Source organism: Silene latifolia, chromosome 11 (genome assembly GCF_048544455.1).
Source record: "Silene latifolia isolate original U9 population chromosome 11, ASM4854445v1, whole genome shotgun sequence".
Lineage (NCBI taxonomy): Eukaryota > Viridiplantae > Streptophyta > Magnoliopsida > Caryophyllales > Caryophyllaceae > Silene > Silene latifolia.
Genome location: NC_133536.1, coordinates 8,985,684 through 9,000,066, shown reverse-complemented (window position 1 = coordinate 9,000,066; position 14,383 = coordinate 8,985,684). Strand labels below are relative to the sequence as shown.

At 41.2% G+C, this 14,383-nt stretch overlaps 1 long non-coding RNA gene and 1 other non-coding gene across 2 annotated transcripts in view; one reads left to right on the top strand and one right to left on the bottom strand.

Annotated features, from left to right (window-relative positions):
* Positions 1-7,719: 7,719 nt before the first annotated feature.
* On the top strand, positions 7,720-7,826 carry LOC141616672 (small nucleolar RNA R71). Its single transcript, XR_012531005.1, has one exon. It is a non-coding gene; the product is annotated as a small nucleolar RNA R71 (small nucleolar RNA).
* Positions 7,827-11,419: 3,593 nt separating this feature from the next.
* The window catches only part of LOC141612681 (uncharacterized), a 40,539-nt gene continuing 37,575 nt past the window's right edge, over positions 11,420-14,383 (bottom strand). Inside the window, exon 3 of the long non-coding RNA XR_012529144.1 lies at positions 11,420-11,510. This is a non-coding gene — a long non-coding RNA (uncharacterized LOC141612681). The remainder of the gene's footprint in view (positions 11,511-14,383) is intronic.

Genomic DNA, 14,383 nt, shown 5'->3' with positions numbered 1-14,383 from the left:
GTATTGAAAAGGGAGGATAATAAGGCAACAACTCGGCCTCTCGGGACTAAGACCCCATCTCATCATCATCATCTTCATCATTGTTATCTCCGGTAGTAAAGTCGGAGCCTTGAACCAAATCCTCGGGGTTGAAGGTGAAATTACCTCCACTACCGCCGACACCCGGGAAACCTCCTGTGAAGTCTCCACTCATGTCCATCACGCCGCTATCTCCTCCCGTGAAACCACCACCGGATCCCGACGCACCCGCATCACTAGCAAAATAGGGCCAGACGCCCCCTATCCAATGGGCATCATGCCCCTCCGGTCTAGACTCGGGCATAGGCGGGAAAACGGGGCGTGAAAAGTAGTCTGGTTGGAGGTTAAGACCTCCGTGGACCATACTCCCGTCCGCTCTTGGGTAGTTCCCATCGGGCCAAGCAAAGTAGGAAGGATGAGGGGCATCGAAGGGCACGTATTCCCGTCTACAAAAGTCGTCGTAGATCGGGTACGTCCCGGTTGCTTGGTCATAGTAAATTCGGTCCAATTTCCGCCCCAAAATGTCCCTCTCACTTGCGGCTTTCGCCGTGGCAATATCCATCCTCTCCATCCACTCGGTAAGAGAAGGTGGTAAGGGAGGATAAGAAGGTTGGCCCGAGGAAGACCCCTCACCTTGTTGGAATTGCCAAGGTGGTGGTTGGTGGGTTTGAGGCGCGGTGTATTGAAGGGAGGAAGGGGTGTCCACTCGACGGTCTCGCGAATAAACACGAGTAGGATTAGGGGGAGGTTGGTCGGCGGGTGGGTCTTCTTCAATATCAAGGAGGTAGAAATCCTTGTCCTTTTCAATTTTGATAGCGGTGATATTGGGAAGCCGGATTGAGTTCTTGTAATTAATTTGCCAATATTCATGGCCGTCAAGGGGGTTTTCTTTCAACCAAACAAGCTTGGTAGTCAAGTAGTTCTTTGTCAAGTAAGTTTCCCCGGGTAACCAATTCATGGTAGAGAGGTCTACCGGACGGTCCAAATTACGGGCAATTCGGGTGATCATGCCACCCACATGTATCGGGACCCTTTGCCCCGGAGAACTCGCTATCTTTGAAAGGTGAAGGGCTAGGTAGTGAGCCACATTAATTCGGAAAGGGGTGAGTTTTGTGAACAAGTAAGACCCCAATATTTCAAGTTCATGGGTCCTAAACACCCAAGGCTCATCCACCGCAAGAACGGTGCAACCCATACATCTATGCCACACCCGAATGACGGGGTTGTGGCAACTCATCGCGGGCCTTTTCGCACCAACTTTATCATCAAGGCCCGAAATAGCTTTCCAAACACGGGAATAGTGAAAATCAGCGGGTGGGGTATGTGACGGCGCATTTTACAGTCCAAAAATGTTAGCCAACCGACCTAAAGTGATGTTGTGCTCCCGGTTCATGAGTCTAAAGCTAAGAGTAGCCACCATGTTTGATTGTCGATTTTTTGTAATCTTAAGACTACTCAAAAATTCCCAAGTAATACGGGGGTAAGTGTACTCATGCATGGTAAATATTCCCCTCATACCACACCCCGTAAAGAGAGCTTCCGTCTCCCTAGCAATCCCAAGGGCCGACAAGGAAGGATGATGCAAAAACTTAGTTGGGATGAGGGGACGATTTTTGAAGAGAATAAACTTACCCTTCTGAGTTGGTGTGACAAACTCGACCGTAGGAAAGTCCGGATCGGGGGTTGTATCACTTGCGGCCCTAGCAATCAACTCCGCTTGATCCCTTGCTATATCCGCTCTTGTTCTTCTTCCGGCCATCTTGATGATTGGAGGAGATTGGTGAAGGTTGAGGGAAGTTTGATTGAGTTTTGAGGGAGTTAGGGTTAGAAAGGGGGAAAAATTAAGGATGAAAGATGAAGAAGAAATGAAGAAATGATTTGGAAAAAAGGGGGTTTCTCGTGTTTTATTTTTGATCTGATGGTGCGTTTTGCCGGTTGGCGAACCGACAGCCGGTCTGCCGGTAAAACGCACTCCCCTTTTTTCTATTTTTTCGAATTCCTTCTCCTGAAAATTGACCTCGCTGCCGGTGGACCGACCGGCTGCCGGTCCACCGGTAAAACACTCCCTCACTTAAAAATTCCCAAATACCAGGTGTGTTCTGTCGGTGAGCCGGCTGCCGGCCGGCCGGCAAAACACACTCTTTACTCAAAAAATTAACTCCTCAGCTTCTGTGCATGAGTGTCTTGCCGGTGAGCCGGCTGCCGGCCTATCGGCAAAACACTCCTCTTCACCAATTTTCAAATTTTTCTAAGTCATCAGGTGTGTCCTGCCGGTGGTCCGGCTGCCGGCCTGCCGGCAAAACACACTCCTCATCATCAAGTCTTCGTGTATTCAGCTTTGCCAGGTGTGTTATGCCGGTGAGCCGGCTGCCGGCCTACCGGCAAAACACACCATTACTTCAATTTTTCAGCAAATAAGTTTGGCCTCGCTACCGGTGGACCAACCGGCTGCCGGTCCACCGGCAAAACACAATACACAGCTACTTTTCGTTGTGTTCTTCCAATTTGCTCCCGGGATTCTTGTTTTCCACAACTACTCCGACGCATGATGTTGGTATTTCGGGTCAACGAAAATAATGCTTGTGTTCTTCAAAAGTGACCTCCGTCACCAATCCAAATAGACAAAATACGACTCCAAATCTCTCACTACTAGTCTCGAATGCAAGCTATATACAAAGATGCATGGGTTGCCTCCCATGAAGCGCCCTTGTTTTATGTCGTAGGCTCAACGGAGTTATGAATCACAATCAATAATTTGGAAGATAGGTGGCGATGGAGCTCACATTCTTGATGATAGGGGTTCCGGCAACGTAGTGCTTGAGCCTTTGCCCGTTCACCTTGAAGGATTGATCTCCATCGGATATTTCAATCGCGCCATGTTGAAAAACTCGGACCACGGTGAAGGGTCCCGACCACTTAGACTTGAGCTTCCCCGCAAACAACTTGAACCTTGAGTTAAAGAGGAGAACTAACTCTCCCTCCTTGAACTCTCTCCGAATTATGGCCTTGTCATGGAATCTTTTGGTCCTCTCCTTATACAATCTAGAGCTCTCATAGGCCTCTAGCCTAAACTCTTCAAGCTCATTGATGTCAAGTAGTCGCTTCTCTCCGGCGCTCTTCAAGTCAAAGTTAAGGAGTCGGGTTGCCCAATGCGCCTTGTGCTCCAACTCGACCGGCAAATGACAAGGCTTCCCGTACACCAACCGGAACGGTGAAGTTCCTATCGGTGTTTTGAAAGCGGTCCGGTAAGCCCACAATGCATCATTGAGCTTGGTTGACCAATCTTTCCTCGACCGGCTCACGGTCTTTTCAAGGATCATCTTGATCTCGCGGTTAGAGATTTCGGCTTGGCCGTTAGCTTGTGGGTGGTAGGCAAGACTACGCCTATGTTGCACCCCGTGTTTCTTAAGTAGAGCATCAAGAGTCATTTCCCGAAAATGAGTTCCACGGTCACTAATCACAATTCGTGGAACCCCAAACCGTGGGAATATGATCGTCTGCATGAGTTTGGTCACTGATTTTGCGTCACAAGTCTTTGTTGGGATTGCTTCAACCCATTTGCTCACGTAGTCCACCGCTACAAGGATATACTCATTCCCATTTGATGAGGGAAAAGGGCCTTGATAGTCAATGCCCCATACATCGAATACCTCCACTTCAAGTATGTAGTTCATTGGCATTTCATGCCTCTTTGAAATATTACCACTTCTTTGGCATTTGTCACACCCCTTGATGTAGGTTGCCACATCATGAAATAGGGAAGGCCAAAAGAAACCACATTGGAGTACCCTTGCGGCTGTTTTTCGTGAACTACCATGCCCTCCACTTGGCATGTCATGGCAATGAGAGATTATGGGTTTTACCTCTTCATTCGGGATGCATCTTCTAATTATCCCATCCGCACAAGACTTGTAAAGGCATGGTTCCACCAAAAAATATTGCTTAAGATCGTGAAAGAATTTCTTCTTCTTATGGGAGTCATAACCATGTGGGATGACCCCGGATACCAAGTAATTGACATAATCCGCGTACCAAGGGACATCCATCAAAGCAAGTGCGAATAATTGATCATCCGGCAAGGAGTCATCAATTGGCAATCCATCCTTACCCTTCACATGTAATAGCCGAGAAAGATGATCGGCTACCACATTTTCCACACCCTTCTTGTCTCTAATTTCAATATCAAACTCTTGTAGCAAAAGTATCCACCAAATCAAGCGTGGTTTTGACTCCTTCTTGATTAGCAAGTGCCTCAAAGCCGTGTGGTCGGTGTGCACAATTACCTTAGAGCCCACCAAGTAAGAACGAAACTTGTTCATGGCATATATGACCGCCAAAAGCTCCTTTTCGGTGGTGGTGTAGTGTGATTGAGCTTCATCCAAGGTTTTGCTTGCATAATATATGGCATGGAGTTTACCATTCTTCTTTTGTCGAAGCACCGCTCCCACCGCTACATCACTAGCATCGCACATCAACTCAAAAGGTTTTCCCCAAGTGGGAGGTTGCATAATTGGAGCGGTGATGAGAGCTTCCTTCAACCTATTGAAAGCATCCAAACACTCATTAGTAAATTCAAATGGCACATCTTTTCCAAGCAACAATGTTAAGGGTCGGGCAATCAAAGAAAAATCCTTGATAAATCTCCGGTAAAAACCGGCATGCCCAAGAAAACTTCTAATTCCTTTAACATTAGTGGGAGGGGGTAAAGTTTTAATCACTTCTATCTTGGCTTGATCAACTTCCAAGCCTTTACTTGACACTACATGACCCAAAACAACCCCGGATGTCACCATGAAGTGAAATTTCTCCCAATTCAAGACTAGACCGCTCTCTTGACATCTTTTCAAGACCTTACCCAAATTAGCTAGACATCCATCAAATGAGGTGCCTACGACGGAGAAATCGTCCATAAACACCTCCATGATATTCTCAACATATTTGGAAAATATAGCTAACATGCATCTTTGAAATGTGGCCGGCGCATTTCAAAGCCCAAAGGGCATGCGCCTATAAGCAAAGGTGCCAAACGGGCACGTGAAGGTTGTCTTTTCTTGGTCATTAGGGTGAATCGGGATTTGGAAAAATCCCGAAAACCCATCAAGGTAGCAAAAATGAGAGTGTTGGGCAAGTCTTTCCAACATTTGGTCAAGGAAAGGAAGGGGGAAATGGTCTTTCCTAGTTGCCTTGTTGAGGCGTCTGTAGTCTATACACATTCTCCACCCGGTTGTGACTCTTGTTGGAATTAGCTCATTCTTGTCATTGGTGACTACCGTGACCCCGCCCTTCTTTGGCACAACATGTACCGGGCTCACCCATGCACTATCGGATATAGGGTAAATTATGCTTGCATCATAGAGCTTCAACACCTCCTTCCTAACCACTTCTTTCATAGCGGGGTTAAGGCGGCGTTGAGGCTCAATGGAGGATGCACTCTCATCCTCCAAATGAATGCGATGGGTGCAAAAAGAAGGGCTAATCCCCTTGATATCAGCAATTGAGTACCCAATGACATCCTTGTATTTTCTCACAACATCAAGTAACTTTTGAAGTTCGGTGTCATTGAGTGCACTATTGACAATAATAGGGTAAGTGTCATTAGGGCCAAGGAAAGCATGTTTAAGAGTAGAGGGAAGAGGTTTCAACTCCACTTGAGGAGGCGTAGTTCTCTCCTCCTTTTTACCATCTCCTCTCAAGCTCTCAAATTCTTCATCCGGGTCCTCTTCAATTGTTGCTTCCATAGCTAAAGCATACTCCCGGTGCTCCTTGCAATCTTTTACCTTGCCCTCAAGGAACCCTTGCAAACCCTTGTCTTCATCAAATTTCTTCATATCAACCCATTCTTCTACCACATCAATCATATAACAAGACTTTTCTTCCGAAGGCTCTTTCATAGCCTTGTTCAAGGAGAATTCAACCTTATCTTCACCCACTTGTAAAGAAAGCTTCCCATTCTTCACATCAATCATGGCACCCCCTGTAGTAAGGCATGGGCGCCCCAATATGATGGGAATATTTGAGTCTTCGGGGATGTCCATAACATAGAAATCACATGGGAATGCAAGTTTCCCCACCTTGAGTGGGACATCCTCCACAAGACCAATTGGGTATCTTACCGACCTATCCGCAAGTTGGAGGGAAACCCTTGTTGGTGAAAGCTCATAACCTTTCAATCTCTTGAAAATTTTGAGGGGCATAAGACTAATGCTTGCCCCCAAATCACACAAAGCCCTCTCAATATGCACGGTCCCAATCTTACAAGGTATGGAAAAGCTCCCCGGGTCTTCAAGCTTTTGAGGAGCCTCATTCATGAGAATTGCACTACACTCCTTGGATAAGTTCACCTTAGTTGTCGGGCTCAAGGAGTTTTTGTTTGAGATGAGCTCCTTCAAGAACTTTCCATAGCTTGGAATCTCCTTTACGGCATCAATGAAAGGCATGGTAATGTTGATACCCTTCATCATGTCCATGAACTTCCCATACTTTTGTTCAAGTTTGGCTCTTGCCAACCTTTGTGGAAAGGGAATTGGTGGCACATAAGTTCTTACAACTTGTTGTTGAGGCTCTTCAAACACCCTAGTTGGTTCAACAATCACTCTTGGAGTTTCCACAACAACTTCCACAAGCTCATCTTCTCCCTCCTTTTCTTCAATTACCTTTGGAGGTTCAACCACAATTTGAGGTTCATCGACATCACCCGATCTACTACTCTTCCTCTTCTTGACAAATTCCCGGTCTTCCAAATCTCTACCACTCCTCAAGTGGATAGCATTCATGGTTTTCGGATTTTCCTCGGTTTTACCCGGGAATTTCCCTTGGGAGGCTTGTAGTTGGCTCATTTGGGTAGCCAATTGGAAGATTTGGTTGTCCATCATTCGTTGAGAAGCTTGCATTTGGGTTCTTAGTTGGTTTATGGATGTGGTTGTCTCTTCTTGTTTTTGAGTGGTATGGTTGATGAATTGCGTTTGAGATGTCATCATTTGTTCCATCATGAGTTCCATGTTTGACTTTGGTTGGGTGGGTTGTTGGAATGGTTGGAAATTTTGTTGGAAAGGTTGGGTGGTTGGTGGGTTAAGTGGTTGAAATTGTTGTCTTGTTTGGAAGGTTCTTCCTTGGAAACCCGGTGGAACTTGATTGAATGTTGTGTTTTGTTTTTGAGTTTGAAAGTTTGGTTGTTGTGACTTTTGTTGGAAGGTTGGGTTTTGGACATTTTGAGAGCCATAGGAGAAGTTTGGGTGGGCTCTCATCCCGGGGTGATATTGGATGTTGTTAAATGCTTGCTTGGCCGGACTAGACTCCCATATCCCGTTCACTTGCTCCATACAATTGCCATCTCCAACCACCAAAGGACACTCATTGGGTGGGTGTCCTTGGTCTCCACAAAGCTCACAATTATAGACTTGGTTCCTCATAGAAGAATTGCTAGATGTTTTGCTTGAGCTCATCAAGGCAACTTGTTGCTTAAGCTCTTCTATCATCTCTTTCACTTCCACATTGTTGGCCGATTCGACCGTTGACTTCCCTTTCCTCTTGTGCCTATCATTGTTCCAATGAAAGGTACGAGAAGCCATTTCTTCAATAAGCTCTTTCTCCGTCTTGTAATCTATCTTATCCAAAGCTCCCTTCCCCGAGCCGGAATCAAGGTTCATCTTCATCTCATTGTTTAACCCTTCATAGAAATTGTTGATGAGTTCATCATCCCCAATACCGTGGTGAGGACATAGCCTTTGGAGGCCCTTGTACCTCTCCCATGCTTCATAAAGGGTCTCATCTTCTTGTTGGGTGAAGCCTTGGAGCTCACTCTTGATTCTTGCGGTTCGTTGGGGTGGGAAATACTTGTTTAGGAAAGCCTTAGAGACATCGTCCCAATTCCGAAGAGAGTCGGGTTCACAACTTTTAAGCCACTCCTTGGCACTTCCCCTCAAAGAGTAAGGGAAAAGCCTAAGGCGTACGGCATCCTCCGTCACTCCATTGGCCTTGAACATGTCACAACTATCCAAGAACTCGTTGAGATGCTCGTTGGGGTTTTCGGTGGCTCCCCCTCCGAATTGGTTCCCTTGGACAAGTTGAAGCAAGGTGGCTTTCACATCAAAATTGTTGGCTTGAATAGGTGGCTTGACAATACTCGGATTCACCACCTTTTTCGGAGCCAAGTTATCTCGCATAGGAACCGCGGCCATTGTTACTTCCGTTTCCGGTGTTGCAAAAGGATTTTCGAAAGTTTCAAAGGCCCGTGGTTCTTCTCGAAGGTCCTCAATTACTATATTTTCTTGAGGAATTGGTGTTTCTATAAGCCCTCTTCTACGGAGTGAATTTAGTCTTCTTGCGGTTGCTTCGATCTCGTGGTCAATCGGACGAATTGGTTGACCTCTTCGAGCTCTCCTAACCATGCAAAAAGTCCTACACACTTAAGAGAGGGATTAGTAACAAAAGACTTAGTCTAAACAAGAACGAAAACAATTAATATCTAGCCGAACTCCCCGGCAACGGCGCCAAAAAACTTGATGGTATCAAGCTATACCTCGCAAGTGCACGATTTTATCGTTGTACACTATTAAGGGTCGATCCCACAAGGAGTTGAAAAGATTACTAATTGTTCTAATCCTATCGTTTAGCTAAGTCGGCAATAAGGGATGGAATGGTTATACTAGAACTACCAACAACAAGAGAAAACAAACTAAATAAGAAATAGGTGAAAGAGCAAGATAAAATGAAAAGTTGTAAATCAAATAGATTAAAAACCTAAGACTCGGTTCTTCCCAAACAATTAGTAACTCCACACAACTAAATCTCTAGGCCAATCTTAAGGGTAGCTAGGTGAGGAGGTGATGGCTCTAATTCGCCTAAGACCCCCCTCTCGGGTTCGAAATAGGACACTAGCACTACCCACCAACCCCCCTCTCGGGTTCGAAGGTCAGAATCCCTAACTCAATACCCGACTACCCCAAAAACATGCATTTTCCCGAGGTAGTCCAATATTTGCTAAGGTCATTAAGCCCCATCAATTTCCGGGTCATCCCACTCCCTCTCTTGAGGGTCGATTTCAAACGCTAGTTTAGAGGTGTCCTACCCCGGTTCTCCCTTTCGGTCTCAACCAAGGTTAACAATAGGGTCAAATCTCGGGTATCCAAATCACAACCTAACCAACTCTCGTTGGTGGACAAGGGTCGTATGTCAACACTACCCAAAAGTCAACCCATAACCCCAAATCATTCCTCTAAACTACCCTCACCAATTTCCCTAAATAATTAGCCTTTATGAAATTCAATTAGTGAAATTACTCATGTTGGGTCAAACCGAGCCCTAGTGGAAGACTACTCACTAATCATGGTCCTAATTGCAAAATAAACAATAAAGATGGAAACTTTGGTCATAAACATGGTGGGAAGATGGATTTTACTACTAAACATGCAACAATCCAACAATAGTTGTAAAGAAAGATGATTTAATCTAATAACAAGGTTGACTAAACTAAAAGACACAATCTTTAACCCAATCAACTCAAAGATTAAGTCTTTGAGGACAACTATCCAAGGATGAACAAATGAAAGAGAATCAAAGAAAAGATGAACAATGAAAAGATGAACAATGATGAAAATAATAACAACAAACCAACAACAACAACAATTTTAACATAAACAATCAAACAAACTTGAAGGAAGAACAAAATGTAAACAAATGAAAATAGGGAGAGAATTAATACGAACTCAATAGCAAAAGAGGAATTTGGATAGAAATAATAAAGAAGGAGAACCTTCAATCTTCTTACAAACCCAAATTCAATTACTAATTAATTGAAGAACTTCTCTAATTAGGGAAAGATTAACAAAGAGATTAACAAAGTTTTAAACTTGAAAGGGGAAATATTCTGGATCTAGGGTTGTGTGTACAAAAGGGTTTAAGAGGGAGTATTTATAGGCTTGTACAAGATTAAGAAGAAAAGAGGAAGAAAAGAGAGAAAAGCCCAAATCCCGCTGCTGCTGCGTTTTGCCGGTGCACCGGCTGCCGGTGCTCCAACCGGCAAAACCGTGCAAAGAATTAAGATATATGGCATCTGTGTTTTGCCGGTGGGCCGGCTGTCGGCCTGCCGGCAAAACACCTTCTTCAGTACTTCTTCTTCTATGTTGGAGTGTGCAATGCCGGTTGACCGGCTGCCGGTGCTCCTACCGGCAGCGAGGTCAAGCTTCCTTTTTCTCTAAATCTTCAATTTAACTCCTCTTGCTGTGTTCTACCGGTGGGCCGGCTGCCGGCCTGCCGGCAAAACACAGCACTCAGCTTTTTTTCTTCAACTTCTTTGGCAAAGGCTGGGGTGTGTTCTGCCGGTGGCCAGACCAGCTGCCGGTCTGCCGGCAGAACACTATGTTCAGCATTTCTTCACCTCTTCTTCATGTAAAGGCAATGGGGTGCCCTTTCTTGCCCCAATTCCTCTATACTTGGATCGTTTCCTACAAAAGGATACACAAGGTAACAAGTACGGGCATTGGGCACAAAATGCAAGGAAAAACACCCGAAACCGACTCGATACGAGTCGGTATGCATAAAAGTAAGAGGGGAATTAGAAGTAAATTAATCGTATATCAATTTTCTACCTCCATACCCTCAATTAACATACCATATTGAAAGGTCAGTTATCCTCCTCCTTTCTTCTTTACTTTCATGGTATTAATTGCTTACTTTATGTTGACTAATAATAGATTTAGAGGTTTGTGATGTTTCTCATTAAATTAGGATTCTTAATTTTCAGTTTTTGATTGCTTTGCACAGAAAAATGTCACAAAGCTCATTGAATAATGTCAATTGTCATCCAAGCAAGGGTATGTTTTTGTGGGAATCCCACTGTTATTCGCACCTCTTGGACTCATGACAATCCGGGTATAGACGCTTTGAGACTTGTGTCTTATCTAACCCTAGCAAGGGAAAAGGATGCAACTATTTTTGCTGGGTTGATCGAATTCAGTGTGATTGGCAACTTGTGATGGAAAAAAAATTGCTTAACCATTGTTTTAAGTATTGTAGTTTGCATAATTGCAATAAGTATGGGTATGTATAAGTGGAATAATAAGCTCTGTTTGCATAATTAAGAGGAGTGAGTGTGTTTACTGAGCTTTTTTTTTTTTTTTTTGGTAAAGGTGTGTTTTTACTCTTCACTGAGTATGAGAAAAGAATAATCCATTTAATTGTAGGGATATTTTTGTCAACTAACATAAAAATTGACTGAAAAAGGTAATTGGTAGTAATTTGTATACACTAATGCTTAGTAAGGTTGTAATTTTAGAAGTTTGTTTTATAAGGTAGTAATTTTTAAAAACTGGTATTTATAAGGCTGTAAAAATTAATTGACCCTAATTTTTTATTAAACGAGTCTTGGTTACATGAGTCACAAGGAAAAAAAAAAAAAAAACAATACCATGAGTTACCCTTACCAAGTGCAGAAGTGCTCCAATTGTTCTTGGAAAAAAGCAACTATTGAACAATTAGGAACATCATGAAGAGCACTTCTCTTACCAAGTGCGAATGTGCAGTGCTCCCCGTCGTCGTTACTGATTATGGTTAGTTGCTGCAAAATCAGGGACTTTGTAAAAGCTTATCCTTGGAAATTTTCCGTCTATAACTTATATCCTCCTAAGAAATCGATTTCACAACCTGAAGTATCCTCGGAACACTTAAGTACAGTTTTGTGAAATTTGCCCAAGAAATCATCACTATGACAAGTTCCATATCCACTAATGACTAGTTTCTTTAAAATCGGAGCACTTCTCAACAACCATGTCATGAGATTCAACGTTTGTCCGTCTATTCGAACGATACCCATATGCAACTCCAAGTGCTTCACATGATCAACTAGCACAAATGTACCCTTTATATCCCAGACAATATTGTAAAAGATAGAAAAATTTAAGACAATAACCTCTTATTAGAAAATATTAGGTAGAATATTATATTTAGGAATATAAGGAAAATATATTATGGTTAAGATAATATATTTGTTAGGATATTATCCATGTGGAATATCCTTGGATTGTTCTCCAAGGCATTCTACTATATACTAGTTGAAAAACCCGTACGATGCACGGGGCTCCCAATAGGATTATATGTAAAAACATATACTGAAGTTGATAAAAAAAGTTCAACTATATTAAATCATTGATTGAAAAAAATCGTGGTTGGTGTAGTTGATCACCGATGAATTATTAGTATTTTTAGCATAAAAGATTCGGCATTCAATAGTATAATATCAAGTGACATAGTTATAGTATATTGTTAGTTTTTTCATTGTTACAGGCACAACTTAATTTTAATTTAAAAAAATGATATCAATGTCATGTAAAATAACAGGTGTCAAGATTATATATATTTAGTATGTTCAGAGAAAATGTTAAATCTCTTACAACATAATTTACTATTTACAATTAAGAGTATTTGCTCCCTATATACTTTTCGCAAAATCAAATCCAAAATGAATATCAACAGAATTAGTAGTCTTTAAACAACAATAAAAAATATTTGTGATTCTATTTAATAGGATGCAAGGGCCGGGGGCACTTAGTAGTATCATCTTTGGCAACATCATTTAGTAGTTTATGACATCACTAAAATCGTTGGGTTATCAAGTTAGTATTTTATGGCAACGCTGAAAGCATTGGTTAAAGTTACCATGGTATTAAATACATCACTTGTATAACATTCAGAGAAATAGTTGAACTATAGAGTTATCATTATTATTGTTTTACGCACCATCAATTTTTTTACCGAAATAGTCTTTGACTATGTATACTACTTAAAACTACTTATCCTTTGAAGTTTCATGTAAAATATTTAATTGTCCTACATCAGAAAATTATCATAAGGTGGGGTGATCTTAAAAATTAATTTAGGAAAGTATTATAAATAATATTTTTTGATTTAAAAAATAAAGTGGAGAATCTTTTAATTATTATAAAATTTATTTCCTATATTATATTCAAGTGATGTTTCTAATTTTTATATAAAAAAATTTACATTTCATTTGGCAAAAAAATATCATTAAGAAAATTATGAAAATAACATAATTTGATTCGTGGTAAAAATGATATCATTAGTGTATATATTTCATATAATTTGTACATATATAAAATTGTGTACTTATTAGTATGTTATATGTCTCACATTGAAAAATAATATAGGATTATATAAAAATAATAGAATTGTCCCACATCGAAAGATTAACATAAGATGTAGTGGTCTTATGATTATAAATATGAGGCATCCTTGGAACTTAGGTATCAACATAACATCTTTTGCGTCTCTTAAATAAGATGTTTTGACTTTTGATCATATCTAAATAAATGATTAGACATAAGATGTAAAAATTAAGATCTTATAACCAATTTTTTTAACTAAGTTAATTACCCCGTTGCAACGCACGGGCATCCAAACTAGTAATATTATATTTACAGCACCAAAAAAAAATATTATATTTAGGAATATTAGGAAAATATACTATGGTTAAGATAATATATTTGTTAGGATATTCCTAAATATAATATTCTGCTTAATATTCTCTAATACCTCTAAATTGGGATAATAAGGCGGCAGCCTTTGTTGTACAAATATTGCTTTAAATATTTCGAAGGAACCCAAAGATAATGTAAGATGGGTCATATTAAGGAACTCACAGATAGTCGACGAAGCCCATGAGTCTAAGATAAGCCTTACACAAGGTCTTTCATAGAGGGTATCGTCCAGATAAATACTAAAGGTGTTGACCCTATATAAAAAATAATCTTCATTAATTATTTAAAAAAAATCTGTGTATAGTAATCCTTCTAAACATCTGTGTGGACCCTATATAAAAGGAAATTTAGTGCACAAAACATAAATACGAAGACCATCTTATAATGTGAGACTGGTTTTTTAGTGTTTTAAATACTCATTTATTACACTTAATAAATGAGTGTTTCTATCGCTTTCAGCTGTTAGAAAAAAAAATGAGTACCTCTATCTATAAAAGGATTGTCCCATAGTGTAAGACGATCTAACCCAATAATTACTGTTGTCCTTTGATTTTGGCACAAAGACCAATGAAAAGGGAGGAAGTCAATTACTAAATGACAAGTGGAACAAATTGAATGTGAATGCAAATTGCTCATCAAATTCATTCTTATAATAGAAAGGACAATAATTAACTGAGACATCCAAAAATAGAAAATGACAACAAATGACCGGGACAGAGGGAGTAGTACGGAAGTAAGAAAGAAAGTCAAAAAAACCATAGGAACCCAACTACAAAAACTTACAAGAAAGATGGTATACAAAGATAAGGAAATTTAGCACCCTCTGTTTTTTTTCCAGTTATGTGAAGATTCTAGATGTAATAGGGAGAAAGAAT